This window comes from Mytilus trossulus, chromosome 6 (genome assembly GCF_036588685.1).
Source record: "Mytilus trossulus isolate FHL-02 chromosome 6, PNRI_Mtr1.1.1.hap1, whole genome shotgun sequence".
NCBI classification, from domain to species: Eukaryota; Metazoa; Mollusca; class Bivalvia; order Mytilida; family Mytilidae; genus Mytilus; species Mytilus trossulus.
Genome location: NC_086378.1, coordinates 47,186,237 through 47,196,703, shown reverse-complemented (window position 1 = coordinate 47,196,703; position 10,467 = coordinate 47,186,237). Strand labels below are relative to the sequence as shown.

At 31.2% G+C, this 10,467-nt stretch overlaps 1 long non-coding RNA gene across 1 annotated transcript; it reads left to right on the top strand.

Annotated features, from left to right (window-relative positions):
• The first annotated feature begins 3,185 nt into the window (after positions 1-3,185).
• On the top strand, positions 3,186-8,239 carry LOC134723458 (uncharacterized). The gene is made up of 3 exons (XR_010108075.1): positions 3,186-3,330; positions 4,687-4,733; positions 7,715-8,239. It is a non-coding gene; the product is annotated as an uncharacterized LOC134723458 (long non-coding RNA).
• The last annotated feature ends 2,228 nt before the right edge of the window (positions 8,240-10,467 follow it).

Sequence of the window (10,467 nt, the reverse complement as noted above, 5' to 3'; positions counted from 1 at the left end):
CAAGCTTCCAGTAACTGCGAGATCTTTACTTTGTGTCCTTTTTGGATAGATATAGATATGCATCCACGTCCGGTCAGCGTTTTCGTTAGATGTTTTTTGCTTTGTATCTATCGGGTTAACCCCTTTTCAATTTTTTTTTATAGTTTGTAAGTGAGTGATTTGGCACCAGCAATCAAAGTTAAACCCCGCCACATTCCGTAAGTGCCTGTCCCAAGTCAGAAGCATAAAGTTCAATTGTTATCGTTGGTTAAAGTCTGTTATATTTGTTTTTCGAAAATTTGTATGTTATAAATTTTTGAAATCAGACCGTTCGTTTTCTCAATTGAATTGTTTTAATTTTTTCATGTTGGGCCTTTTATAACCGACTATACCATATGGTGTTTTTTTTTCATTGTTAAAGGTCGTACGATTGCTTATAATTGCTTACATCCACTTCCTATGAACTGATCATGAGATGAAAATGAACCATTCGTTGATTATAAACTTTGGTGGATAGTTCTCTTAATGTCTTACCTTCAGGCAGCATAGAATTAAATATTGTTTCCCTCATTAAAGTGGATACATGCTATTTGTTTTGATAAAATTTTGAAGTTACATATAACAAAATGGCGACCAAATAATTTTTAAACGTAGACAATGTTCGACACTTATTTTGCACATGCAGATAATTCAATAAGATTTAACTGTTTGTATTGCAATGACACGTTATTGTAACTCGTATGATAATCAAGGATAAAGCTAGATTGTGGAGATATTAATCAAGTCATCAACGTGATCAAAGAAAATAAACTTGGCAACGTGGCCTAATCACGATGCAGTTTTGACTTAGGGCTTTACGATTGTTTATGAAATTATTTTATTATATTTTGAAATCATTACACGGGTAACCAGTACATTTTACATATTAATCATAATTAACCAGTCACATACAGAGTTATCGAACCTTATTATGACTGGAATAGTTGCAAATGGAAACAGTTCCACAGTGTACGAAAAAATAATAGAAAGTAACTCAGATTGTATATACTTCCTAGCTTGGAGACTAGCAACATGTCATACGTGAGCAAAGTTTATAAAGAAAGAAATTCACAAATATACGGAAGCGTATTAGGGACATAGAAAAAATAAAATTGGTAGTGAACTTTTTTTTCAAAGTCGAAATTTTGACATTTCAAATCTCAAAATTTCGACTTTAACTCGAAATTTTAACTTTTCTTATCTTAAAATTCTAACTTTCTAAAATCTTGAAATTTCAACCCTTTTTAAACTCAAAATTTCAACCCTTTTTAAACTCAAAATTTCAATTTTTTATAAACTCGAAATTTCTACTTCTTCTAAACTCGAAATTTCGACTTTTTCTAAACTCGAAATTTCGACTTTTTCTAAACTCGAAATTTCGACTTCTAATAAACTCAAAATTTCGACTTTTTTAAAACTCGAAATTTCGACTTCTTCTAAACTCGAAATTTCGACTTCTTTTTAACTCAAAATTTCGACTTCTTTTGAACTCAAAATTTCGACTTTTTTAAAACTTAAAATTTCGACTTTTCCTCAGTATTTATACGTTTGCGATTACCACATTCACAGTCATTTATATCAACGAGGCGGAGAGTCATTTACATCATAAACTTCATAATATAAAAAAGAAGATGTGGTATGATTGCCAATAAGACAACTATCCACAAAAGATTAATAAGCATATGTTAATAAACTAAACCATTTAAAGAGGTTATTTTATAGAGAAAATCTTGTTCTTGCCAAAGAATAAATAAAATATGTTTTACGTTCAAATACATATTTCAAGTCTGGACTTCATATATGTGTATCATGTAACCCCGCTATTCCGACACACCTATATTACGACATACTTTTATTCAACAGTCTTATATATAAAGACAAGGGGGAAGGGGGGTGGAGTCTGTCAACATGCAAGTTCTTTAAGAATGGTTTCTTTAATATTTAAAAATGCTAATCCATATCTTAATCTAAGAACAAAACCAGTTTCTGAATATAAATTGCCAAAATAAGTAAATGACGCTTTAATAATTTGCGTCCAATGCATGTCTACTCCTTCTGAAATTGTAATACCTGTTTGAATACTAACATCAAAGTTTTAAAAGTACTTAGAATAAGTAAAAATTTCGAGATCTCAGCAGTCGAAATTTTAAGATCAAAGTCGCTATTTTGAATTAAAAAAAAAGTCGAAATTTTGAGTTAAAAATATGTCGAAATTTCGAGTTTTCAAAAAGTCCAAATTTTGAGTTTAAAATAAGTTGAAATTTCGAGTTTAAAATAAGTCGAAATTTCGAGTTTAAAATAAGTCGAAATTTCGAGTTTTAAATAAGTCGAAATTTCAAGTTTAAAAAATGTCGAAATTTTGAGTTTAAAATAAGTTGAAATTTCGAGTTTTATATAAGTCGAAATTTCGAGTTTCAAAAAAGTCAAAATTTCGACTGTTTGAAAAGTCGAAATTTCAAGATTTTAGAAAGTCAAAATTTCAAATTTTAGTCAAAGTTTCGGGATTTTAAAAGTCAAAATTTCAAGTTAATGTCAAAATTTCGATGTTTGAAAAGTCAAAATTTCGACTTTGAAAAAAAAATGTTCACTGCCAATTTTATTTTTTCCATGTCCCTAATACGCTTCCGTACAAATACAATTGTTTAAACCATATTTTTTTCTCAATGTATTTATGTTTGCTTGGTTTTTTTAAGTTCGTATTTAGTTTGGTATTGGGTGTTGAAATATCTTGGCTTCAAGCATCACTAAAAAAACATTTATTCTTGAAATGCGCAACTGGTGCAGTAAAACAGGTACCGTTTATATCATTAGAACAACACAATGTTGCGTGTATTAAGAGTTCTAGTGTATTATTTTTGTCTATTTTTTTCAAATTTCATGGTTTCTACGTATACAACATAATTTTGTTGTTTTAATTTTTACGAGTAATATTCAATTGTTAAATATACTGACTGTAGTTGATAACTGATTGTTATAATAACACCCATTGTATTTTGTTTGTTGTCAGACAAGGTTGAATGTATATTTTCAAAATGTTCGCATAGGTTGAAGACACCGTTTTAATTTATTGACGCAATCATAACTGACTGCGCATTTGAAATGATTTGTTTCACAGTTTATCCAAAAACATCTGCCTTAACCGTATGTTTTTCGTCAAAATATCCGCACCTTATAATTAAAACAAAGGCCTAAAGGTTAAATCTGACGACTATTGGTTGCGTATTTTTCGGTATAAAAATTATGAAGACATTTTAATCAACCTTATATTACTAGTATTTTGAACTGAGAAGACAAAATAAAAGGAAACTTGAGGTAAGATAACACATTATATATTTTATAATATGCATGTCATGCTACATAGCTTACATGTTATTATGACTTATTTATGTTCAAATGAGAATACCTCGAATTTTTAATAAAATTTTACTTTCAAAATCTCTAGTTGAAGGTTCTCGTATTGACAGTCATACCCTATATTATTATATTTTATATAATTGTGATTATAACTAGAATAAACATATAAATGGTATATTTAACCAAACGCCCTGTCTGTAAGAGTGTTAGTCTTTATTCGAATATCATATCACACAGTTAAGACATATTCATACAATACAGTAATTTACAAATTGTCTGATAAATAAGTCAACAAAGAGCCATTTCCTTGTATGTGTTTTACTCACATTGGTCATGATTCATTGTGATATTGGTCAGTATAATTTAATTTGAAACTGTAGCTAGACAAAGGGACCATTTTAGGACATTATTGAACCTATTCCTTTCCTAGGTTATTTTCAAAAGAGAATAACCGAATTTTTAATCAAATTGTATGTTCAAAATCTCTGGTTGAATTGTCCCTAAGAGACAATCATACCTCATATTTTTCTATTTTCTAAATAAGTATAAATATCACTAGAATAAACTACAAGTACAAGTTATATTGAACCAAACGCACTGTCAATAAGCGAGTAAGTCTCTAATAGAATACCATATCAAGCAATCAAAACCTAAAATTCATATAATACATTATAATTACATGATTTTGCCATGTGATTATGGACTTTCCAAATTGATTTTCCTCTGAGTTCAGTATTTCTGTGATTTTACTTTTTAATTTGCAAATTATCTGAGAAATAAGTCAACAAAGAGGAGAACACTTTTCCTGTATGCGTTTTACTCACATGATCAATATCTAAAAGATGTAAAGTCGTACTGGAAATTGAATATTTCATCAAGGAATTATATTATTAAAGAGTCTATTTCATATTCATAAGAATTATATTTGCCTGAATGTGAATATACGATACAACGTTTGGAAAATAGTTGAAAATGGTGATTTAAACATAAAAAAAATGGATTCTTTTATTTTCACTGCTTGAATGTTTGTAGTCCTTCAAATTTTACTTCGATTTTCCCATATTTTCATTTAATTATTGATTAACCGAAAGGAACACATAATATGCAAAATTAAGAGAACGGTACTCAAAATGATGACGTCTTTATCAGAATGTCACGCGTTTGTTTTACGACATCGAAGGTGCTAATAAAAACTTTGAAATAGTGAAAAAGTGATAATTGGATAAGGCGTTTAAATTTCTAGCTTGCGATTTTTAACTGCCTCGAAAACAGCTTTGTAGCTTTTTGATATATATGTAATGATTTTTTTTTCAGATTAAGATGAAAACAGATTATATTATATTTATAGTAGCAACTTCATGGTGAGTGTTCTTGGTTTTTTTTCTGTCTATTTTTCAGTTTTTAGTTTGCATGTCAGGAAATAGGCCTTTTACCTATAGATGTGTAACATGTACACTGGGTAAGCGTGTCTATTTCTATTTTAGAACGGGTTCGTTACCAGTTTGATACTGGATCCAAAATGTTCAATTTACAAAGTATATATATAACAAATAGTCTGTATCCATAAATTAACGTCAATGAACCAAAATATGAACAACTACTCTTTGCGTTCTCTAATAAACTATCTAAATCTACTTCAAATATATACAACTGGTACAAAGTTGTTGTATTACAAATTTGTTCTGGATCAGGAACAAACATGTCCTTCTGGCACAATCATGTACCCTACACGTTGCTCACACAGACCACCACTTGTCCAATGCGTCACTCGTTCTCTTGGTACAAGTATGCACCTTACAAGTTGGTCACACAGACTCACACTTGTCCTATACATGTTGGTACCATTCAAGCTGCGACTTGTCTTGTACGGTAAACTTCATACTTGACAAACTACAAGTTGTACAAGTCTAAAGAACTTGATTCAACCTTGTCCTTTGTTGCATTACATCATGAGTGCTATTTGATATTAGAGAATACTAACAGGCACAAACCTGTTCTTTATTACTCTTGGTAATACAAACTATATACATGTAAGAGACAACGATCGCAAATATTCTTTCTCTAACTACTAGTATAACATACCGTACGTAGCATGGCCATCATCTTCGTAGCATCAGACGAATGACAAAGAGCTAGAAATAGCTCCTGTTTATTTACCCCAATGGTAGCCGTACCATTCTTGAATGAGGGGTGTTCTACAAAAGTTCCTCATTACTCGTATTACAATTTCCTTTGGATTACCCCTTCACATTTGACCTGACTCAACGTTAACCCGCGAAACATCTTATTTTTTTCTATGTTTATTCAAGTTTTATACAAATGTATAAAATAAGGCTTCTGCCGAACTGTAACTAATGTAATCAATCTAACCAAAGATACAAAATCATCACAGATGGATAAAACAATTTATTAATATAATTTATATGTTTTAAAGTCTCAATATTTCAGTGAAAGTCTCTCATTTTGTCATCTTTGTTCATGTTGTTTATCTCAAGGAATCAAATTTTATGAACTGACAAAGACTTGCCAAATTGGACTTGAGTTTTAATTACTTGTCCTAGTTATATGACAGTCATGTCTTCGTGAAGACTGTTCACTTCTAATCAATGATAAAATAAATTATAATGCATTGCATTGATTTCATGTAAATGCTTCTGCATTTAAGTTTACTTCTTTGAGCTTTACTGCAACATAAACTAAACTTTAAAATATCACGTACAATAGGTTATTATTGCCGAATAGCAGCCTCTCCTTCAAAGTGTCAATGATTCATCTATAATGGACACGTATCGCGAAATTTGTATTACTATAGTTAGTACTGGATAATCGGCATATCAAATTTATAACTTCTATATACTTTTAGTTAGATGATTATAAATACCATCTTACTGATCCAGTTAGGATATTAAAAGGTATCTATAGATGTTGAGGTTTTTTTCTTCTATATGAAGACATGTAAAATATGTTGCCCTCCTACAAACGTATTTTAACTATTTCCTATTAAGACTCACTACATAATGTATAGACTGTCATTTATCACTATCGTTATAATTTTAAATTAAGTTATATAGAATCATATTCAAAACAGTGTGGTCCTGGCCATTGATTGTCGACCTAAATTATCCCATTGACTGGGACAGATTAGGTAAATGTTTGTCTGTAACGACCATTGCTCACTTCTTACTTATTATAGAATTTAAACTGTGGGGTCACCAAAGGTTCTTAACGCCTTTGATAATAAAATAATTCGAAAAATTATTCAGGAATAACCTTTATGTTTTGATTTATATTATTGATATAAATCAACACATCGTATTATTCCGGATTCGTTTTTCGAATTGCTTTATTTAGGTGTTGAGAACCTTTGGTGACCCCACATATTCAGTGTCTTTAACAAGTACATAGTGAGCAGTGATTGTAATCGACAAACGTTCACCTAATCTGTCACAGTCAATGGGATAATTTAGGTCGTCAATCAATGGCCAGGACCACACTGTTTTGGATATGATTCTATATAGATTCTGACATTGGTACCAATGGTTATCGGATTTATCCAATTGAGATATTTAAATTATCGAATTTTTAAAATGGATAATTTTATGTGTCAAGATTGGATAAATCCGATAATCAACAAGTAACTATGTACGAATCTAATTATCTAATGATTATCAAATAATTTATCATTTCAGATAAACGAAAATCCTTTTCGAGTGCCTTCTACATTTCACAAAGTTGACAATTTCTCTAACACCTGTTAGCACATTTCAATTCATCCAGTGAGCTGATAAAGGTCATGAACCTCAAACTCAGCCAATTATCGGCAACCACACGTTGATTAAAGTTTTTTTTTTATTCAATGGGACCAGAAAGGTCAAATTGCCAAAGAATTAGAGAAACAGAAATCTAGAATTTAACGGGATTTTGTTCTACGTTTATGTAAAGACAATTAATACAATGTTCTTACTTATTATTTGTGAAACAAAAGATATGTGCATGGGGAAATCTTTGATGAGACAATAACAAACAAACAACTAAAGTTTCCAAAAATAGACATGTGGGGGTCAAAATGGCATACCATCAAAGGCGTATGATTAGCTATAAATTCCACGTATTTTAGATCACTTAATATCAGGCACCAACACCAAATATAGCATGCTGTTACCACTCACGAGAATTAATTGAAGACAGGCACTATTAAAAATGTTAGTTACTTCAGTACTCAGTCTTGTTCCTTTTATCCTGATCAGTTGTAACATTAGATATACACTATATCTAAACTTCTAAAAAAAATCATGTGTTTCCAATAGTATATGCAACTAAATTGATTTTGCTTATTTGACAGTTTGTGTCTTGCACATGGATGGGTCAAAGATGTTGAAGCGGTCGACGCTGTCAAAAGGTCACCTGACAAAGTGGAGAAATTGACATCACCAATTGATATATACCAACTATTGCTGTGGTCCCTCAACAAATTTCAAAATTACACCGACAACAACAGCGAAGATGAAACAGAAGATGCAAGACAAATCAAACGTACAATGAATAGCAAGTTGTCACGTGATTTCCTCAGAAGGAGACGCATGAGGGGAAATAGTTTCCGAATGTCTAATAGTAATTCGATGGATCCGTTAGCTAGTGGTTTGATTGGTTAGAACGCTGACAAAGCTTCCGATCATGCTTTTATTTCAGTTGATTATTACATCTACTCTATGACATTTCACTAGGAACACTTCATTTCAAATTAAATTAAAATTGGAGTTAAAAGTTTTTCTTGTACATCCTTCTATATTTGTTTTATCAAAAGCATTTCTTTTACTTGAAATAAGAAACTGTTTCATCAATTACTGAATAAATACTTGCAAAATTCTTTTGTCTCATTGCATGTTTTTGTTTGGATGTTTGGATATTTTATCTCTTATTTTCGTTTTAGATTATTTTCTTTTAGTCAACTCGTTGTTGTGGCATTGGGTTATTCACAAGATGACGACATTTTCGCAAATAAAGAAACTTTTAAACAGAGTGTTATGTATATATGGTCGTATGAGTAAGGCTCTTTGTATACGGATGCATATTATTTGTCCTCTGATGATATCTGACTTTTGGGATAAATTTGCTATGCAATGGACGTTTTTGCATGGCAGGCAAGAATATGCCCCCCCCCCCCCCCCCATGTACGTAATATGAATTTTACTGTGCGTATTGCTGTGTAATTCGTTATTCTACATTGTCCAGAGGTAAAGTGGATGGTAGAGATCTCATAAAACGTGTTTCACCACTCCGCATTATTGCGCCTGTCCCAAGTCAGGAGCATCTGGCCTTTGTTAGTCTTTTGTGTTTTTAATTGAAGTTTACAATTAATAGGTTTATCATGACGCATTTTCACTGAACTAGGCGTACACATTTATATGTAGGGGCCAACTGAGGACTACCTCCACGTGCGGGATATTATCGCTGATTTGAAGACCAGTTTTGGCCTTCGGTTGTTATCTGCCCTTTAGTCGGCTTGTTGTCTCTTCAATATATTCCTCGTTACCATTCTCAATTTTAAATTCTGTATCAGGATGAATACGAAGAATAACTGAAATCAACATTGATGTTACCGTTTCAAGCTGTCTTAATTAATTTTTTTTATTTAAACCTGCAGTCATGTCAACAAATGGTTTACATTTTATGTTGGAAAACGGAAGAGATGAATAATATAAATAGATTAAGAAATATATTTTAGTTACTATTTATCTGTATTCTTTGCGCAAATGAAATAATTTGTTTCAGCCCAACTAAAATATAATTAGAGTCGTATATTAAAGAATTTTGTTTGGGGTGGGGTATTATACTCAAATTGGTGCAATTCTAACGCATCAATAAAAATGTACAGGTGGGCTCACTTAATTTTCAGATCTGATTGACATTTGAAGTATTGTTGTACCACGTGAAGTGTCTGTTTGAGTGAAATAAATTCATATTTCATATTTTAATGGTATCATTGCAAATATACTTATAGCCGAAATTCTTGTTGGCACCTAAGAGCAGTATAAACGCTCAACAAAATTAACTTTATTAAAAGTAATTTTATATATGTATTCAAGTATCAGTTTGATATTTGCTATAGATATAAACAATATTAATGAGAACAAATATAGATATATAACATGTATAAAGAACAGAAAAAATGTTGATGGCGGTGCTTTTTAATTGCATATATTGGTATGTACTATTGTACTTTTTGACGCTTAAAGGTGTAATTCAAGGCAGCTGTCATACAAGTGAGAGCTTTCGCTAGCTATAAAACCAGGTTTAATCTACCATTTTCTACATAAAGAAATGCCTGTACCAAGTGAGGAATATGAGAGTTGTTCCCCATTTGTTTGATGTGTTTGAGCTTTGAATTTTGTCATTTCAGGGACTTTCCGATTAAAATTTTTGTAGGCGTTCGGTATTTTTGTTATTTTATTTTTAAGAAGGTTAATCGCTTGTCTTAAACTAAATAAAGTTGGTTTACAATGCCAATATTGTCCAAATGTAGTACAAAATGTATGCTAGAGGTTTGTGTCTGATCTTTTGGTTTGTCAGACTATTCTCTGTATTTCTTTTTATGTATTACACGCTTTCAACCTGAAGTTTTTGAGATCTGGCAATAGCATAGTTGCTATTGTTGCTCTTAGAGACAGAATATGTTAGAATATTGAGTTCAAAATGTATTTCGTTACCCTGGAATAACAACCTTTTAGATTGTTGGTGTTGCTTAGTTCTTCTGTTCTACAGTGGTTCTTAAAATGTAGATGACCTTCTAACCAGTTATTTTGCATTTCTATGAAGTGCATACAAAAATTAATTAAAATTTCACAATTTTGAAAATAAATACTTTATGCATTTATTTATTCTTATCGTGAGCACTGAAACAAACAGGGGTGGTGTTATCGAAAGTATCCTAAGATTCGTCCTAAGACACATCTTAGACCAATTTTAGGATGGACTTATGATCAACTTAGGACACTCTTAAGTTGTGTCTCGAAGCCATCTCAGACGTATCTTATGTTAGGACGTCCTAAACATATCCTAAGTCGAAATTTTAAATCGTAGTAATTTTTTGATAAA